Here is a 22,064-nt window from a genome sequence, read left to right as displayed (position 1 = left end):
ATGGACGTGACACTCTGGTGTGGGTGCTAATAGTGGGGGAGACCATGCAGTGTCAGGGCAGGGGCTATTATGAGATAGCTCTGTTCCTTCCTCTTTAATTTGGCTATGTACCTAAAACTGCTCTAAAAAAATAAAGTCTTTTTAAAAAATGATGTACATGTAGTTACCTACCTAAGCAGAAGTCTAAACATTAAGACTAATAAAAGAGTGGAGAATGATCATTGGATTCAAAACTGACACACTAAAATCAACCCAACACCTAGATGATACGGCCAAGTCATAAGGCTGGCAAATGGTGATTTCTGCATCCTCAGAAAGTAATTATAACGCAGATTTGGGGTGATGTTGGAAATGAGAGTGGGGCTTCCCACAGCAGATACCATTGCCACCAATGCAATTCCTCCTGTGAAGAAACAGACGAGGCTCAAGAAGCCATACCCACCAAACATCTCCCAGACTGTTCATATCCTTGAGTTTGTTACAGAGAATGGTAATTTATATGAAGTTTGCATGTCAGTGATAATATTCACTAAGTAGTAAACCCAATTCTTTGCAGAATACCCAATTTCTACTTCAAATATCTACCCCAGTCATGCTCTCTCACATGCCCATGTGAGTGCACCCCGGGTAATTCTTAGTATGAGGAATTATTATTTATTTGGTTTCCATTTTTGTCGGTTTCCCTTTTAAAATGTAAGTGGTATGAGTGAAGTCAGGGACTCTGTTTTGTTCTCCCCTATAATCCTAGCACCTAGAATGGTGCCTGGAATGTAACAGATTCTCAGTAAATGTGTTAAAAATTAAATGAAAAGATGGTCCTTTTGCTGAGTCTGGAAGGGTAGGCAGGAACAACAAGCCAGATGAAGGTGAAGGCAACCCCATAAGCAACAGCACAGGGATATGGAAAACACGATCTATCTTGGGGAAAGCCAGTTCAGAATTGCTGGGAAATGACACACAAGGCATGTGATGGAAACTGGGAACGAAGAAAAAGAGTCCAGAAGGGCCTCGTCTGGCACACTGCGGAGCTTGGGCTTTCTCAGGACCGTGATGACGAGCCCTGAAGGGATTTAAGAAGGAAGTAACCTAGAATAAATCTGGGTTCAATCTGGCAGCATCAGAGATCACCGATTTGAGAGTGTCAAGACTGAAGGAAAGGATCAGAAACCAATTGTTTTAGTTTAGAAAAGTAACAAGGATAAAAATATTAATAATAAACACAGCTTAATGCCACTGAACTGCATATTTATAAATGGTTAAAATAAATATGATTTATGTATATTTTACCACAATAAAAATAAAGAGGAATAAAAGAAAACCCACAGCTAACCACATTAAATACTTTTCTGGGAAAAGAATGTGCTAAGTGCTTTAGTCACATTATCTCATTTAATCTTCATGATAGTTCTATGAAGTAGGTACAATTCCCATTTTATGGATGAAGAAACTGTAGCACAGAGAGAGAAGGTAACTTGCCCAAGGTTACACAGCCAAGCAATGAGGGAGCCTAGATCCAAACCCAGGCAGTCTGACTGCAGAGCCTGGATTCAACACCATCATGGTATGAGGAACAGACAGATTCAAGACTCACTTTTGAGGGAACACTCAGCTGCACTTTGCTATTTCCTTGGAGGTGAAAGGTGAGGTGGAGAGAAGTGACTCCAAGCTGTCTGGCTTAGATGACTAGCAGTTAGCGACTCAGAGCTACAAAAGTCCTTAAAGGTCAGCCAGACCAATTGCCTAACCAATGCCAAAAATTTCTTTTCCTCCTTTAACAAACAGTTATCTAGGCTACGCCTGGCAGGACAACGTAGGTCTGAGTTGAGTCAAACTCTGCCTCCCATTACTAAGACTCTAAAGACTTAAAATAGCTTGATAGTTGGAAGGGTCTTCTGAGACTTGATCTGCTGATTTTCACTCTGTGGTAGGTAGAATTCTAGAATTCTACAACTACCTCAGGGGCCATCTCAAGCCGACTCCTACTTTCCCCCCCTGGCTTCAGCCAAGAAGAATGAATTTTATGACACTCATGTTGAAGGTCCTTGTAAGGAGCACAGTGCTTTTAAAAGGTTTCACAATCATTGGTACAGGCTAATAACCTTATTTCCTGGCTAAGGAATTTGAGGTCCACCAAGTATGAACGCACAGGTCAAGGTCACTTGGTCAAGGTCACACAGACAAGCAATCGCAAAACAAAACAATCCTTCAAATACTGGGAACTGCCCTACTCTTCCTGGCCATCTATTTCTTTGTTTGAGTTTCATATAAGAAACATATAAGAATATAGGAAGGGGCTTCCCTGGTGGCGCAGTGGTTGAGAATCTGCCTGCCAATGCAGGGGACATGGGTTCGAGCCCTGGTCTGGGAAAATCCCACATGCCACGGAGCAACTGGGCCTGTGAGCCACAGCTACTGAGCCTGCGCATCTGGAGCCTGTGCTCCGCAACAAGAGAGGCCGAGAGAGTGAGAGGCCCGTGAACCGCGATGAAGAGTGGCCCCCGCTCGCCGCAACTAGAGAAAGCCCTCCCACAGAAACGAAGACCCAACACAGCCAAAAATAAATAAATAAATTTATATATATATAAAAAGAATATAGGAATATATGAGAATAAGTAAGAATACATCAATGTAAGAATTTTTTAACAGATTTCAAAGGGTATATAGTAAAGTACTACACCAAAGTACACATTCCTGCTTTTACTTTTTCCTACAGCTCTAAGTGTTTCCTAACACTTAATCCTTGCTACCTTAGAATCTTTATCTAGTGTAAGGTAATTTACACAATATAATGTATTAATTATTTATCACCACCTGCAATCTCATGGTAACAATGGAGTTACAGCAAAAAGTCTAAATTGACTGGCATGCCTTAAACTCACAGATATTTTAGGTAACATTTCTGCCTTTTTATTCATGACCTTGAAGAAAGCAATTCAAGTCAATTCAATTCAAATATATGCTCTGGCTTGGTGTCCTCCAACTGCACGATTCTTTAACTCCCATTCTTCCCTTTCTAAAGCTTATAAAACTTCTGATTAATGCTATGACTTGATCGGGAATTAAAAAAAAAACCATTCCCACACATACAAACAGGATTCCAGAAGCAGTCAAGACTCACGCATTTCTATGAACAGCTGCCTCTTCTCTGCCATGGTCTTCCGCTTGTTCCCACTTTCCTCAATCATCCTAGAGACAAAGAAGGATACAGTAAACCAATGTGTAATTTGACAATTCCACCAAGTGCTTATCAGTCTGTTGTGAAGAGGTACAGGAAACCAAGCTGTGTATGCACACATTAAAAGGATATCAGTAAAAATAAAGTAGAAACCCGATACAGAAAAAAACAAACTGTTGTCCCTTTATTCGATAGCTTCTAAAATATTATAAAGTCAATACTTAAATGAGCTCATACACTTGCTTCCTGTGCTGAAAATATGGGGCCATGTCTTATTTCTAACTTTATTTTCTCTGTAGAGTCCTGGATTAGTTGAGACATTTTCCCTATATTCCTACTGCTTTACATAGATAAAACATGTTACTAAAGATAATTTAGGTAATAATTATAATGAAAGGCTATAATAAAGAACATCAGGATAATTAGCTTATACATAAAAGGTATAAATAGAATCTTTTATTTTTATATTAAAAAGTATTAAACAAAAAAGGTATTCATCCACAAACTCGAAGAACTACTAAATGTAAGGGTTTTTTTTGTTGTTTTTTTTTTTTGTGGTACGCAGGCCTCTCACTGTTGTGGCCTCTCCCGTTGTGGAGCACAGGCTCCGGATGCGCAGGCTCAGCGGCCATGGCTCACGGGCCCAGCCGCTCCGCGGCATATGGGATCCTCCCGGACCGGGGCACAAACCCGTATCCCCTGCATCGGCAGGCGGACTCTCAACCACTGCGCCACCAGGGAAGCCCCCTAAATGTAAGTTTTTAATCACATGACTTTGAATATGCCAGTCACTTTAAGAAAAAACTCTTTCACTTCCGGGTAAGATGGCGGAAGAGTAAGACGCGGAGATCACCTTCCTCCCCACGGATACACCAGAAATACAGCTACACGTGGAACAACTCCTACAGAACACCTACTGAACGCTGGCATAAGACCCCAGACCTCCCAAAAGGCAAGAAACTCCCCACATACCTGGGTAGGGCAAAGCGGAGAGATCCCCACACAGAGGATCGGTGCCGAGCGGCACTCACCAGCCCGAGAGGCTTGTCTGCTCGCCCGCCGGGGCGCGCAGTGCTGGAAGCTGAGGCTCGGGCTTCGGTCAGAGCGCAGAGAGAGGACTGGGGCTGGCGGCGAGAACTCAGTGTGAAGGGGGCTAATGTGCCACAGCTAGCCGGCAGGGAGTCCGGGAGAACTCTGGAGCTGCCGAAGAGGCAAAAGACTTTTTCTTTCCTCTTGGTTTCCTGGTGCGCGAGGAGGGGGGATTAAGAGCTCTGCTTGAAGGGGCTCCACAGACGGGCGCGAGTCGCGACTGAGGGCGCGGAGCCCAGTGACGGGCGTGGGACGCTGGGGCTGCTGCTGCTGACGCCAAGAAGCCTGTGTGCGAGCGCAGGTCACTGCCCACACCGCCCTTCCGGGAGCCTGTGCAGCCCGCCACTACCGGGGTCCCGGGATCCAGGGGCGGCTTCCCTGGGAGAGCGCACGGCACGCCTCGGGCTGGTGCAGCGTCACGCCAACCTCTGCCGCTGCAGGCTCGCCCCGCACTCCATGCCCCGCCCTCCCGCCCGGCCTGAGTGAGCAAGAGTCCCCGAAGCGGCTGCTCCTTTAATCCTGTCCTGTCTGAGCGAAGAACAGACGCCCTCCGGCGACCTACATGCAGAGGCGGGGCCAAATCCAAAGCTGAGACCCAGGAGCTGTGAGAACAAAGAAGAGAAAGGGAAACCTCTCCCAGCAGCCTCAGAAGCAGCGGATTAAAGCTCCACAATCAACTTGATGTACCCTGCATCTGTGGAATACATGAATAGACAACACATCATCCCAAATTGAGGAGCCCGGAGTCAGTGCTGTGCCTCTGAGGTGGGAGAGCCAACTTCAGGACACTGGTCCACAAGAGACCTCCCAGCTCCACATAATATCAAACGGCAAAAATCTTCCAGAGATCTCCATCTCAACACCAGCACCCAGCTTCACTCAATGACCAGCAAGCTACAGTGCTGGACACCCTATGCCAAACAACTAGCAAGACAGGAACACAACGCCACCCATTAGCAGAGAGGTGGCCTAAAATCATAAAAAGTCCGCAGACACCCCAAAACACACCACCAGACGTGGACCTGCCCACCAGAAAGACAAGATCCAGCCTCATCCACCAGAACACAGGCACTAGTCCCCTCCACCAGGAAGCCTACACAACCCACTAAACCAACCTTAGCCACAGGGGAAAGACACCAAAAACAACGGGAACTACGAACCGGCAGCCTGCAAAAAGGAGACCCCAAACACAGTAACATAAGCAAAATGAGAAGACAGAAAAACACACAGCAGGAGAAGGAGCAAGATAAAAACCCACCAGACCTAACTAATGAAGAGGTAATAGGCAGTCTACCTGAAAAAGAATTCAGAATAATGATGGTAAAGAAGATCCAAGATTCTATTTCCCAGATCCAAAATCTTGGAAATAGAATAGACAAAATGCAAGAAACAGTTAACAAGGACCTAGAAGAACTAAAGATGAATCAAGCATCGATTAAAAACACAATACATGAAATAAAAAATACTCTAGATGGGATCAATAGCAGAATAACTGAGGCAGAAGAACGGATAAGTGAGGTGGAAGATAAAATAGTGGAAATAACTGCTGCAGAGCAAAATAAAGAAAAAAGAATGAAAAGAACAGAGGACAGTCTCAGAGACCTCTGGGACAACATTAAACGCACCAACATTCGAATTATAGGGGTTCCAGAAGAAGAAGAGAAAAAGAAAGGGACTGAGAAAATATTTGAAGAGATTATAGTTGAAAACTTCCCTAATATGGGAAAGGAAATAGTTAATCAAGTCCAGGAGGCACAGAGAGTCCCATACAGAATAAATCCAAGGAGAAATACGCCAAGACACATATTAATCAAACTGTCAAAAATTAAACACAAAGAAATCATATTAAAAGCAGCAAGGCAAAAACAACAAATAACACACAAGGGAATCCCCATCAGGATAACAGCTGATCTCTCAGCAGAAACTCTACAAGCCAGAAGGGAGTGGCAGGACATAATTAAAGTGATGAAAGAGAAAAACCTGCAACCAAGATTACTCTACCCAGCAAGGATCTCATTCAGATTTGATGGAGAAATTAAAACGTTTACAGACAAGCAAAAGCTGAGAGAGTTCAGCACCACCAAACCAGCTTTACAACAAATGCTAAAGGAACTTCTCTAGGCAAGAAACACAACAGAAGGAAAAGACCTACAATAACGAACCCAAAACAATTAAGAAAATGGGAATAGGAACATACATATCGATAATTACCTTAAATATAAATGGACTAAATGCTCCCACCAAAAGACACAGAGTGGCTGAATGGATACAAAAACAAGACCCAGATATATGCTGTCTACAAGAGACCCACTTCAGACCTAGAGACACATACAGACTGAAAGTAAGAGGATGGAAAAAGATATTCCATGCAAACGGAAACCAAAAGAAAGCTGGAGTAGCAATTCTCATATCAGACAAAATAGACTTTAAAATAAAGACTACTAGAAGAGACAAAGAAGGACACTACATAATGATCAAGGGATCTATCCAAGAAGAAGATATAACAATTGTAAATATTTATGCACCAAACATAGGAGCACCTCAATACATAAGGCAAATACTAACAGCCATAAAAGGAGAAATCGACAGTAACACAATTATAGTAGGGGACTTTAACACCCCACTTTCACCAATGGACAGATCTTCCAAAATGAAAATAAATAAGGAAACACAAGCTTTAAATGATACATTAAACAAGATGGACTTAATTGATATTTATAGGACATTCCATCCAAAAACAACAGAATACACATTTTTCTCAAGTGCTCATGGAACATTCTCCAGGATAGATCATATCTTGGGTCACAAATCAAGCCTTGGTAAATTTAAGAAAATTGAAATTGTATCAAGTATCTTTTCCGACCACAATGCTATGAGACTAGATATCAATTACAGGAAAAGAGCTGTAAAAAATACAAACACATGGAGGCTAAACAATACACTACTTAATAACGAAGTGATCACTGAAGAAATCAAAGAGGAAATTAAAAAATACCTAGAAACAAATGACAATGGAGACACGACGACCCAAAACCTATGGGATGCAGCAAAAGCAGTTCTAAGAGGGAAGTTTATAGCAATACAATCCCACCTTAAGAAACAGGAAACATCTCGAATAAACAACCTAACCTTGCACCTAAAGCAATTAGAGAAAGAAGAACAAAAACATCCCAAAGTTAGCAGAAGGAAAGAAATCATAAAAATCAGATCAGAAATAAATGAAAAAGAAATGAAGGAAACGATAGCAAAGATCAATAAAACTAAAAGCTGGTTCTTTGAGAAGATAAACAAAATTGATAAACCATTAGCCAGACTCATCAAGAAAAGAAGGGAGAAGACTCAAATCAATAGAATTAGAAATGAAAAAGGAGAAGTAACAACTGACACTGCAGAAATACAAAAGATCATGAGAGATTACTATAAGCAAGTCTATGCCCATAAAATGGACAACCTGGAAGAGATGGACAAATTCTTAGAAATGCACAACCTGCCAAGACTGACTCAGGAAGAAATAGAAAATATGAATAGACCAATCACAAGCACTGAAATTGAAACTGTGATTAAAAATCTTCCATCAAACAAAAGCCCAGGACCAGATGGCTTCACAGGCGAATTCTATCAAACATTTAGAGAAGAGCTAACACCCATCCTTCTCAAACTCTTCCAAACAATATCAGAGGAAGGAACACTCCCAAACTCATTCTACGAGGCCACCATCACCTTGATACCAAAACCAGGCAAGGATGTCACAAAGAAAGAAAACTACAGGCCAATATCACTGATGAACATAGATGCAAAAATCCTCAACAAAATACTAGCAAACAGAATCCAACAGCACATTAAAAGGATCATACACCATGATCAAGTGGGGTTTATTCCAGGAATGCAAGGATTCTTCAATATACGCAAATCAATCAATGTGATACACCATATTAACAAGTTGAAGGAGAAAAACCATATGATCATCTCAATAGATGCAGAGAAGGCTTTCGACAAAATTCAACACCCATTTATGATAAAAACCCTGCAGAAAGTAGGCATAGAGGGAACTTTCCTCAACATAATAAAGGCCATATATGACAAACCCACAGCCAACATTGTCCTCAATGGTGAAAAACTGAAACCATTTCCTCTAAGATCAGGAACAAGACAAGGCTGCCCACTCTCACCACTCTTATTCAACCTAGTTTTGGAAGTTTTAGCCACAGCAATCAGAGAAGAAAAGGAAATAAAAGGAATCCAAATTGGAAAAGAAGAAGTAAAGCTGTCACTGTTTGCAGATGACATGATACTCTACATAGAGAATCCTAAAGATGCTACCAAAAAACTACTAGAGCTAATCAATGAATTTGGTAAAGTAGCAGGATACAAAATTAATGTACAGAAATCTCTGGCATTCCTGTACACTAATGATGAAAAATCTGAAAATGAAATCAAGAAAACACTCCCATTTACCACTGCAACAAAAAGAATAAAATATCTAGGAATAAACCTACCTAAGGAGACAAAAGACCTGTTTGCAGAAAATTATAAGACACTGATGAAAGAAATTAAAGATGATACAAATAGATGGAGAGATATACCATGCTCCTGGATTGGAAGAATCAATATTGTGAAAATGACTCTACTACCCAAAGCAATCTACAGATTCAATGCAATCCCTATCAAACTACCAATGGCATTTTTCACAGAACTAGAACAAAAAATTTCAAAATTTGTTTGGAAAAACAAAAGACCCCGAATAGCCAAAGCAATCTTGAGAACGAAAAACGGAGCTGGAGGAATCAGGCTCCCTGACTTCAGACTATACTACAAAGCTACAGTAATCAAGACAGCGTGGTACTGGCATAAAAACAGAAAGATAGATCAGTGGATCAGGATAGAAAGCCCAGAGATAAACCCACGCACATATGGCCAACTTATCTTTGATAAAGGAGGCAGGAATGTACAGTGGAGAAAGGACAGCCTCTTCAATAAGTGGTGCTGGGAAAACTGGACAGGGACATGTAAAGTTTGAGATTAGATCATTCCCTAACACCATACACAAAAATAAGCTCAAAATGGATTAAAGACCTAAATGTAAGGCCAGAAACTATCAAACTCTTAGAGGAAAACATAGGCAGAACACTCTATGACATAAATCACAGCAAGATCCTTTTAGACTCACCTCCTAGAGAAATGGAAATAAAAACAAAGATAAACACATGGGACCTAATGAAACTGCAAAGCTTTTGCACAGCAAAGGAAACCATAAACAAGACCAAAAGACAACCCTCAGAATGGGAGAAAATATTTGCAAATGAAGCAACTGACAAAGGATTAATCTCCAAAATTTATAAACAGCTCATGCAGCTCAATAGCAAAAAAAACAAACAACCCAATCCAAAAATGGGCAGAAGACTTAAATAGGCATTTCTCCAAAGAAGATATACAGACTGCCAACAAACACATGAAAGAATGCTCAACATCATTAATCATTAGAGAAATGCAAATCAAAACTACAATGAGATATCATCTCACACCAGTCAGAATGGCCATCATCAAGAAATCTAGAAAGAATAAATGCTGGAGAGGGTGTGGAAAAAAGGGAACCCTCTTGCACTGCTGGTGGGAATGTGAATTGGTACAGCCACTATGGAGAACAGTATGGAGGCTCCTTAAAAAACTAAAAATAGAACTACCATATGACCCAGCAATCCCACTACTAGGCATATACCCTGAGAAAACCATAATTCAAAAAGAGACATGTACCAAAATGTTCATTGCAGCTCTATTCACAATAGCCCGGAGCTGGAAACAACCTAAGTGTCCATCATCGGATGAATGGATAAAGAAGATGTGGCACATATATACAATGGAATATTACTCAGCCATAAAAAGAAACGAAACTGAGCTATTTGTAATGAGGTGGATAGACCTAGAGTCTGTCATACAGACTGAAGTAAGTCAGAAAGAGAAAGACAAATACCGTATGCTAACACACATATACGGAATTTTAAAAAAAAAAAAATGGCATGAAGAACCTAGGGGTAAAACGGGAATAAAGACACAGACCTACTTGAGAATGGACTTGAGGATATGGGGAGGGGGAAGGATAAGCTGTGACAAAGCGAAAAAGAGGCATGGACATATATACACTACCAAACGTGGGGTAGATAGATGGTGGGAAGCGGCCGCATGGCACAGGGAGATCAGCTCGGTGCTTTGTGACCGCCTGGACGGGTGGGATGGGGAGGGTGGGAGGGAGGGAGATGCATGAGGGAAGGGATGTGGGAACAGATGTATGTGTATGACTGATTCACTTTGTTATAAAGCAGAAACTAATTAAAAAAAAAAAAAAAAAAACAGAAACATTCACCACAATGTTCATTGCAGCACTATTTACAATAGCCAGGTAATGGAAGCAACTTAAATGCCCACAGACAGACGAACGGATAAAGATGTGGTACAGGTATAAAATGGAATGTTTCTCAGCCATAAAAAGGAAGGAAATTGGGCCATTTGTAGAGACGTCGATGGATCCAGAGACTGTCATACAGAGTGAGGTAAGTCAGAAAGAGAAAAACAAATATTGTATATTACTGCATGTATGTGGAACCTAGAAAAATGGTACAGATGAACCGGTTTGCAGGGCGGAAATAGAGACACAGAGGCGGAGAACAAACGTATGGACACCAAGGGGGGAAGCCGTGGAGGGGTGGTGGTGGGATGAATTGGGAGATTGGGATTGACACGTATACATTTATATGTATAAAATAGATAACCAATAAGAACCTGCTGTATAAAAAAATAAAATTCAAAAATAAAAAAAAATAAATACAATTTAAAAAATAAAACAGAAAAAGAAGTTCCTCCCTTCCCAAAGGTGTATTTATATGAATCAATTCTTTCCATGCTTATATCTATAAATACAAAAAATAGGAATAAAACCTACCTTGAACCAAAAAAGAAAACAGGAAAACAAATCAGAACCCACCAGTTCTACAGAGGAAAACCCTACCAGGGCACTTGCTCCAGTGGTAAACAAGTCTGAAGTTGGCCACAGCTGGGGAATCGTCTCCCATGCAGCCAGCAGCCCCGCTGCAAGGAGCGTCCTCATGGCAAAGCTGGGGGACCGTGCCGAGGCGTCTGTGAGTAAACGTGAACTGAGCCCCAGGCCAGCTGCTGCTGAACTGTTCCCACCCTTCCCAGGTAAAACACCTGAATGTGTGCAAGGACTTGAAAGCCTAGAGGAAGGGCCGGGGAGCCACACCAGCGACAGCACGCAGGCCGACTTGGTGCCGGCAGGCCAGCCAGGATGGTCCTGGCCCCAGACGCTCTTCTGGAAGCTTTCCACTTCCCCGCCTGAGATACCCCTCCTGGCCCGGTCCCCACTGCTTGTTTCCTTCCTCACCTCTGCCCGGCGAGCAATTCCAGCAGCAGGTATGGGTGACACATCCTCTTCTTTAGCAGGTGGCAGCCTGGCAACTCCTGCAGAAGGTCCAGCAGAGCCCCACTCACACCGGGCCACCCAAAAAGCCACGGCCCCTCACTCCCTCCCACCAGCCCAGCCCCGACACTGCTGACGGGGCAGAGGATATGGCGTCAGGCACAGCTGCAGGGGCTCTTGCTGCCTGGAACGGTGTTTATATTGACCTCAACCCAGGCACACCTGGGGAGGGCTGGCCCGCCGGGTCAGCCAATCCTCACCCCTCAGCAGCTCACATTTGCAGGAAATGGACCTTGCTGCACCGGCCACGTACAAGGAAGAGGTGTGGGCTCCTGAGAGTCAGGAGAGACAAGGGGCTGCAGCCCTGGCTTGTTTTCTAATCATTTTATCTGGCGCATGAGTGGGAGACAACTTCAAGAGGACCCTCTCCTAATGAGAGGAACCCAGGAGTCAGGGAGAGGAGGGGTGGCGGGTGGAGACAGAGGCCTGGTGCCCCGGCTGCAGTGGAAGCCTCTGGAAGACCAGGCAGAGGGAGGCTGCACAGAGTGATGCCCTGGGTCACAGACCCGTCGGAGCTGCTGTTTCTTAGTTCAAGTCCTGCTCTGAGGTGCTCTGTGTCAGCTCAACCGACAGGTGGGCTGGGGGTGCTCTGCAATGAGGGCTATGTGCACGGTTCCTGTGTGCCCAGACTTGCTGGGTGCCTGCCCAGGTGAGCTCCATACCCGTGTAGGGGCCTGACCACGAGAGCCCCGTGGGCTGCTGGGTACCTGTCCAGATGAGCTCCATAGCCTGGGAGGGGCCTGACCACGACAGCCCCGTGAGCTGCTGGGTAACTGCCCAGGTGAACTCCATATCCTGGAAGGGCCCTGACCACGAGAGCCCCGAGGGCTGCTGGGTACCTGGTAAAGAACGTCAGGACAGTCAGTGAAGCCACCAAGAATATACATCCAGTAGTTCCTAATTCCTACACCCTGCTGGTCATTCGACCATCCACCAGGACATGGTATTCTGTATTAGACTTAGATGATGCCTTCTTCTGTATTCCATTAGTCCCAAAGTCACAAGAAATTTTGGCTTGTGATTGGCAGGACTCAACATACAACGAAGACAATACTGCTGGGGCCGTCCTGCCCCAAGGGTTCAAAAATTCCCACACCGTCTTTGGGGAAACTTAACTAAAACCTAAAAGATCTACCTCTGGAGAAGGGAACCTTCCTTCAATATGCAGACCACATTCTGCTCGCCAGCCCTACTAAGGAGGCCTCTGCACTACTTAGCCAAGAAAGGATAGAAAGTGTCCAAGAAAAAGGCTCAAGTATCACAGACTAAGGTAACCTGCCTGGACTGCCTGGGCTTCATTCTCACAGAAGGTCGGCAAAGCCCGTCCCAGGAAAGGGAAGAAGCCATTTGCAGCCTTACCCCTTCTAAAACTAGAAGACAGCTTAGGGGTTCCTGGGGAGGCCGCGGTTTGCTGCATCTGGATCCCTAACTACAGTCTAATAGCTGGGCCTCTATAAGAAACACTGACACGAAAAGATGATGATCCTTTTGAAGAGAATCCAGAAGCAGCCTTTCAAGAATGGAAAGAGCCGTCACTTCAGACCCTTGCCCTGGAACTCCCTAATTTAGCTAAACCCTTTCACTTTTACATTCTCGGTCGAAGGTGAATCGCCCTTGGAGCCTTAGTGCAAACACTGGGACCACTTGAACTGTAACAACTCAAGTATGCCATCCAGGTAGGAGAAGCTACGGTCACCAAGGGCTTGGCCCGCCGCCCCATCCGGCCAGGATACTGGGGGTATCTAAAAACCTGGAAATCAGCAGCCTGCAAGGCCAGCTCCCCACTAAAGAAAAAGGACCCCACGTGGTGATCCTAACCACCCACCATGCCCTGAAGTTGCAGGGATCCATCCGTGGACACACTGACCTCGAGTGAGGAGGCCCTCCAACCCCAACCTCCAGAGAGACAACCAGGGTCAACGGGCCCCCAGGACGACTCGGGTGACCATCACTTGACCTGGAGTGTCTCTCAGAAAACAGCAACAGTGTGATATTTGTATATGTATAGCTGATTCACTTTGTTATACAGCAGAAACTAACACACCCTTGTAAAGCAATTATACACCAATAAAGGTGTAAAAGAAAAAAAAAAAAAAAAAAAAAGAAAGCCCAGAGATAAACCTACACACCTATGGTCAACTAATCTATGACAAAGGAGGCAAGACTATACAATGGATAAAAGACAGTCTCTTCAATCAGTGGTGCTGGGAAAACTAGACAGCTACATGTAAAAGAATGAAATTTGAACACTCCCTAACACCATACACAAAAATAAATTCAAAATGGATTAGAGACCTTAATGTAAGACCGGACAGTATAAAACTTAGAGGAAAACACAGGAAGAATTCTCGGACATAAACCACAACAAGATCTATTTTGATGCACCTCCTAGAGTAATGGAATAAAAAAACAAAATAAACAAATGGGTCCTAATGAAACGTAAAAGCTTTTGCAAAGCAAAGGAAACTACACACAAGATGAAAAGACATCTCTCAGAACAGGAGAAATATTTGCAAATCAATCAACAGACAAAGGATTAATCTCCCATATATATAAACAGCTCATGCAGCTCAATATTAAAAAAACAAACGACCCAATACAAAAATGGGCAGAAGATCTAAATAGACATTTCTTCCAAGAAGACATAGAGATGGCCAAGAAGCACATGAAAAGGTGCTCAACGTCACTAATTAGAGAAATGCACATCAAAACTACGAGGTATCACCCCACACCTGTCAGAATGAGCCTCACCAGAAAATCTACAAACAACAAATGCTGGAGAGGGCTGGAGAAAAGGAACCCTCTTCCACTATTGGTAGGAATGTAAACTGACGCAGTCACTATGGAGAATAGTATGGAGGTTCCTTAAAAATCTAAGAATAGAATTACCATATGATCCAGCAATGCCACTACTGGGTATATACCCAGAGAAAACCATAAATCAAACAGAAACATTCACCACAATGTTCATTGCAGCACTATTTACAATAGCCAGGTAATGGAAGCAACTTAAATGCCCACAGACAGACGAACGGATAAAGATGTGGTACAGGTATAAAATGGAATGTTTCTCAGCCATAAAAAGGAAGGAAATTGGGCCATTTGTAGAGACGTCGATGGATCCAGAGACTGTCATACAGAGTGAGGTAAGTCAGAAAGAGAAAAACAAATATTGTATGTTACTGCATGTATGTGGAACCTAGAAAAATGGTACAGAGGAACCGGTTTGCAGGGCGGAAATAGAGACACAGAGGTGGAGAACAAACGTATGGACACCAAGGGGGGAAGCCGTGGAGGGGTGGTGGTGGGATGAATTGGGAGATTGGGATTGACACGTATACATTTATATGTATAAAATAGATAACCAATAAGAACCTGCTGTATAAAAAAATAAAATTCAAAAATAAAAAAAAAGTAAATACAATTTAAAAAATAAAACAGAAAAAGAAGTTCCTCCCTTCCCAAAGGTGTATTTATATGAATCAATTCTTTCCATGCTTATATCTATAAATACAAAAAATAGGAATAAAACCTACCTTGAACCAAAAAAGAAAACAGGAAAACAAATCAGAACCCACCAGTTCTACAGAGGAAAACCCTACCAGGGCACTTGCTCCAGTGGTAAACAAGTCTGAAGTTGGCCACAGCTGGGGAATCGTCTCCCATGCAGCCAGCAGCCCCGCTGCAAGGAGCGTCCTCATGGCAAAGCTGGGGGACCGTGCCGAGGCGTCTGTGAGTAAACGTGAACTGAGCCCCAGGCCAGCTGCTGCTGAACTGTTCCCACCCTTCCCAGGTAAAACACCTGAATGTGTGCAAGGACTTGAAAGCCTAGAGGAAGGGCCGGGGAGCCACACCAGCGACAGCACGCAGGCCGACTTGGTGCCGGCAGGCCAGCCAGGATGGTCCTGGCCCCAGACGCTCTTCTGGAAGCTTTCCACTTCCCCGCCTGAGATACCCCTCCTGGCCCGGTCCCCACTGCTTGTTTCCTTCCTCACCTCTGCCCGGCGAGCAATTCCAGCAGCAGGTATGGGTGACACATCCTCTTCTTTAGCAGGTGGCAGCCTGGCAACTCCTGCAGAAGGTCCAGCAGAGCCCCACTCACACCGGGCCACCCAAAAAGCCACGGCCCCTCACTCCCTCCCACCAGCCCAGCCCCGACACTGCTGACGGGGCAGAGGATATGGCGTCAGGCACAGCTGCAGGGGCTCTTGCTGCCTGGAACGGTGTTTATATTGACCTCAACCCAGGCACACCTGGGGAGGGCTGGCCCGCCGGGTCAGCCAATCCTCACCCCTCAGCAGCTCACATTTGCAGGAAATGGACCTTGCTGCACCGGCCACGTACAAGGAAGAGGTGTGGGCTCCTGAGAGTCAGGAGAGACAAGGGGCTGCAGCCCTGGCTTGTTTTCTAATCATTTTATCTGGCGCATGAGTGGGAGACAACTTCAAGAGGACCCTCTCCTAATGAGAGGAACCCAGGAGTCAGGGAGAGGAGGGGTGGCGGGTGGAGACAGAGGCCTGGTGCCCCGGCTGCAGTGGAAGCCTCTGGAAGACCAGGCAGAGGGAGGCTGCACAGAGTGATGCCCTGGGTCACAGACCCGTCGGAGCTGCTGTTTCTTAGTTCAAGTCCTGCTCTGAGGTGCTCTGTGTCAGCTCAACCGACAGGTGGGCTGGGGGTGCTCTGCAATGAGGGCTATGTGCACGGTTCCTGTGTGCCCAGACTTGCTGGGTGCCTGCCCAGGTGAGCTCCATACCCGTGTAGGGGCCTGACCACGAGAGCCCCGTGGGCTGCTGGGTACCTGTCCAGATGAGCTCCATAGCCTGGGAGGGGCCTGACCACGACAGCCCCGTGAGCTGCTGGGTAACTGCCCAGGTGAACTCCATATCCTGGAAGGGCCCTGACCACGAGAGCCCCGAGGGCTGCTGGGTACCTGGTAAAGAACGTCAGGACAGTCAGTGAAGCCACCAAGAATATACATCCAGTAGTTCCTAATTCCTACACCCTGCTGGTCATTCGACCATCCACCAGGACATGGTATTCTGTATTAGACTTAGATGATGCCTTCTTCTGTATTCCATTAGTCCCAAAGTCACAAGAAATTTTGGCTTGTGATTGGCAGGACTCAACATACAACGAAGACAATACTGCTGGGGCCGTCCTGCCCCAAGGGTTCAAAAATTCCCACACCGTCTTTGGGGAAACTTAACTAAAACCTAAAAGATCTACCTCTGGAGAAGGGAACCTTCCTTCAATATGCAGACCACATTCTGCTCGCCAGCCCTACTAAGGAGGCCTCTGCACTACTTAGCCAAGAAAGGATAGAAAGTGTCCAAGAAAAAGGCTCAAGTATCACAGACTAAGGTAACCTGCCTGGACTGCCTGGGCTTCATTCTCACAGAAGGTCGGCAAAGCCCGTCCCAGGAAAGGGAAGAAGCCATTTGCAGCCTTACCCCTTCTAAAACTAGAAGACAGCTTAGGGGTTCCTGGGGAGGCCGCGGTTTGCTGCATCTGGATCCCTAACTACAGTCTAATAGCTGGGCCTCTATAAGAAACACTGACACGAAAAGATGATGATCCTTTTGAAGAGAATCCAGAAGCAGCCTTTCAAGAATGGAAAGAGCCGTCACTTCAGACCCTTGCCCTGGAACTCCCTAATTTAGCTAAACCCTTTCACTTTTACATTCTCGGTCGAAGGTGAATCGCCCTTGGAGCCTTAGTGCAAACACTGGGACCACTTGAACTGTAACAACTCAAGTATGCCATCCAGGTAGGAGAAGCTACGGTCACCAAGGGCTTGGCCCGCCGCCCCATCCGGCCAGGATACTGGGGGTATCTAAAAACCTGGAAATCAGCAGCCTGCAAGGCCAGCTCCCCACTAAAGAAAAAGGACCCCACGTGGTGATCCTAACCACCCACCATGCCCTGAAGTTGCAGGGATCCATCCGTGGACACACTGACCTCGAGTGAGGAGGCCCTCCAACCCCAACCTCCAGAGAGACAACCAGGGTCAACGGGCCCCCAGGACGACTCGGGTGACCATCACTTGACCTGGAGTGTCTCTCAGAAAACAGCAACAGTGTGATATTTGTATATGTATAGCTGATTCACTTTGTTATACAGCAGAAACTAACACACCCTTGTAAAGCAATTATACACCAATAAAGGTGTAAAAGAAAAAAAAAAAGAAAGCCCAGAGATAAACCTACACACCTATGGTCAACTAATCTATGACAAAGGAGGCAAGACTATACAATGGATAAAAGACAGTCTCTTCAATCAGTGGTGCTGGGAAAACTAGACAGCTACATGTAAAAGAATGAAATTTGAACACTCCCTAACACCATACACAAAAATAAATTCAAAATGGATTAGAGACCTTAATGTAAGACCGGACAGTATAAAACTTAGAGGAAAACACAGGAAGAATTCTCGGACATAAACCACAACAAGATCTATTTTGATGCACCTCCTAGAGTAATGGAATAAAAAAACAAAATAAACAAATGGGTCCTAATGAAACGTAAAAGCTTTTGCAAAGCAAAGGAAACTACACACAAGATGAAAAGACATCTCTCAGAACAGGAGAAATATTTGCAAATCAATCAACAGACAAAGGATTAATCTCCCATATATATAAACAGCTCATGCAGCTCAATATTAAAAAAACAAACGACCCAATACAAAAATGGGCAGAAGATCTAAATAGACATTTCTTCCAAGAAGACATAGAGATGGCCAAGAAGCACATGAAAAGGTGCTCAACGTCACTAATTAGAGAAATGCACATCAAAACTACGAGGTATCACCCCACACCTGTCAGAATGAGCCTCACCAGAAAATCTACAAACAACAAATGCTGGAGAGGGCTGGAGAAAAGGAACCCTCTTCCACTATTGGTAGGAATGTAAACTGACGCAGTCACTATGGAGAATAGTATGGAGGTTCCTTAAAAATCTAAGAATAGAATTACCATATGATCCAGCAATGCCACTACTGGGTATATACCCAGAGAAAACCATAAATCAAACAGAAACATTCACCACAATGTTCATTGCAGCACTATTTACAATAGCCAGGTAATGGAAGCAACTTAAATGCCCACAGACAGACGAACGGATAAAGATGTGGTACAGGTATAAAATGGAATGTTTCTCAGCCATAAAAAGGAAGGAAATTGGGCCATTTGTAGAGACGTCGATGGATCCAGAGACTGTCATACAGAGTGAGGTAAGTCAGAAAGAGAAAAACAAATATTGTATGTTACTGCATGTATGTGGAACCTAGAAAAATGGTACAGAGGAACCGGTTTGCAGGGCGGAAATAGAGACACAGAGGTGGAGAACAAACGTATGGACACCAAGGGGGGAAGCCGTGGAGGGGTGGTGGTGGGATGAATTGGGAGATTGGGATTGACACGTATACATTTATATGTATAAAATAGATAACCAATAAGAACCTGCTGTATAAAAAAATAAAATTCAAAAATAAAAAAAAAGTAAATACAATTTAAAAAATAAAACAGAAAAAGAAGTTCCTCCCTTCCCAAAGGTGTATTTATATGAATCAATTCTTTCCATGCTTATATCTATAAATACAAAAAATAGGAATAAAACCTACCTTGAACCAAAAAAGAAAACAGGAAAACAAATCAGAACCCACCAGTTCTACAGAGGAAAACCCTACCAGGGCACTTGCTCCAGTGGTAAACAAGTCTGAAGTTGGCCACAGCTGGGGAATCGTCTCCCATGCAGCCAGCAGCCCCGCTGCAAGGAGCGTCCTCATGGCAAAGCTGGGGGACCGTGCCGAGGCGTCTGTGAGTAAACGTGAACTGAGCCCCAGGCCAGCTGCTGCTGAACTGTTCCCACCCTTCCCAGGTAAAACACCTGAATGTGTGCAAGGACTTGAAAGCCTAGAGGAAGGGCCGGGGAGCCACACCAGCGACAGCACGCAGGCCGACTTGGTGCCGGCAGGCCAGCCAGGATGGTCCTGGCCCCAGACGCTCTTCTGGAAGCTTTCCACTTCCCCGCCTGAGATACCCCTCCTGGCCCGGTCCCCACTGCTTGTTTCCTTCCTCACCTCTGCCCGGCGAGCAATTCCAGCAGCAGGTATGGGTGACACATCCTCTTCTTTAGCAGGTGGCAGCCTGGCAACTCCTGCAGAAGGTCCAGCAGAGCCCCACTCACACCGGGCCACCCAAAAAGCCACGGCCCCTCACTCCCTCCCACCAGCCCAGCCCCGACACTGCTGACGGGGCAGAGGATATGGCGTCAGGCACAGCTGCAGGGGCTCTTGCTGCCTGGAACAGTGTTTATATTGACCTCAACCCAGGCACACCTGGGGAGGGCTGGCCCGCCGGGTCAGCCAATCCTCACCCCTCAGCAGCTCACATTTGCAGGAAATGGACCTTGCTGCACCGGCCACGTACAAGGAAGAGGTGTGGGCTCCTGAGAGTCAGGAGAGACAAGGGGCTGCAGCCCTGGCTTGTTTTCTAATCATTTTATCTGGCGCATGAGTGGGAGACAACTTCAAGAGGACCCTCTCCTAATGAGAGGAACCCAGGAGTCAGGGAGAGGAGGGGTGGCGGGTGGAGACAGAGGCCTGGTGCCCCGGCTGCAGTGGAAGCCTCTGGAAGACCAGGCAGAGGGAGGCTGCACAGAGTGATGCCCTGGGTCACAGACCCGTCGGAGCTGCTGTTTCTTAGTTCAAGTCCTGCTCTGAGGTGCTCTGTGTCAGCTCAACCGACAGGTGGGCTGGGGGTGCTCTGCAATGAGGGCTATGTGCACGGTTCCTGTGTGCCCAGACTTGCTGGGTGCCTGCCCAGGTGAGCTCCATACCCGTGTAGGGGCCTGACCACGAGAGCCCCGTGGGCTGCTGGGTACCTGTCCAGATGAGCTCCATAGCCTGGGAGGGGCCTGACCACGACAGCCCCGTGAGCTGCTGGGTAACTGCCCAGGTGAACTCCATATCCTGGAAGGGCCCTGACCACGAGAGCCCCGAGGGCTGCTGGGTACCTGGTAAAGAACGTCAGGACAGTCAGTGAAGCCACCAAGAATATACATCCAGTAGTTCCTAATTCCTACACCCTGCTGGTCATTCGACCATCCACCAGGACATGGTATTCTGTATTAGACTTAGATGATGCCTTCTTCTGTATTCCATTAGTCCCAAAGTCACAAGAAATTTTGGCTTGTGATTGGCAGGACTCAACATACAACGAAGACAATACTGCTGGGGCCGTCCTGCCCCAAGGGTTCAAAAATTCCCACACCGTCTTTGGGGAAACTTAACTAAAACCTAAAAGATCTACCTCTGGAGAAGGGAACCTTCCTTCAATATGCAGACCACATTCTGCTCGCCAGCCCTACTAAGGAGGCCTCTGCACTACTTAGCCAAGAAAGGATAGAAAGTGTCCAAGAAAAAGGCTCAAGTATCACAGACTAAGGTAACCTGCCTGGACTGCCTGGGCTTCATTCTCACAGAAGGTCGGCAAAGCCCGTCCCAGGAAAGGGAAGAAGCCATTTGCAGCCTTACCCCTTCTAAAACTAGAAGACAGCTTAGGGGTTCCTGGGGAGGCCGCGGTTTGCTGCATCTGGATCCCTAACTACAGTCTAATAGCTGGGCCTCTATAAGAAACACTGACACGAAAAGATGATGATCCTTTTGAAGAGAATCCAGAAGCAGCCTTTCAAGAATGGAAAGAGCCGTCACTTCAGACCCTTGCCCTGGAACTCCCTAATTTAGCTAAACCCTTTCACTTTTACATTCTCGGTCGAAGGTGAATCGCCCTTGGAGCCTTAGTGCAAACACTGGGACCACTTGAACTGTAACAACTCAAGTATGCCATCCAGGTAGGAGAAGCTACGGTCACCAAGGGCTTGGCCCGCCGCCCCATCCGGCCAGGATACTGGGGGTATCTAAAAACCTGGAAATCAGCAGCCTGCAAGGCCAGCTCCCCACTAAAGAAAAAGGACCCCACGTGGTGATCCTAACCACCCACCATGCCCTGAAGTTGCAGGGATCCATCCGTGGACACACTGACCTCGAGTGAGGAGGCCCTCCAACCCCAACCTCCAGAGAGACAACCAGGGTCAACGGGCCCCCAGGACGACTCGGGTGACCATCACTTGACCTGGAGTGTCTCTCAGAAAACAGCAACAGTGTGATATTTGTATATGTATAGCTGATTCACTTTGTTATACAGCAGAAACTAACACACCCTTGTAAAGCAATTATACACCAATAAAGGTGTAAAAGAAAAAAAAAAAAAAAAAAAAAAAAAGAAAGCCCAGAGATAAACCTACACACCTATGG

The sequence above is a fragment of the Mesoplodon mirus genome (assembly GCF_964341445.2).
Source record: "Mesoplodon mirus genome assembly, contig: HAP1_SCAFFOLD_366, whole genome shotgun sequence".
In the NCBI taxonomy this organism is placed as follows: Eukaryota; Metazoa; Chordata; class Mammalia; order Artiodactyla; family Ziphiidae; genus Mesoplodon; species Mesoplodon mirus.
This window is presented reverse-complemented; position numbering follows the sequence as displayed.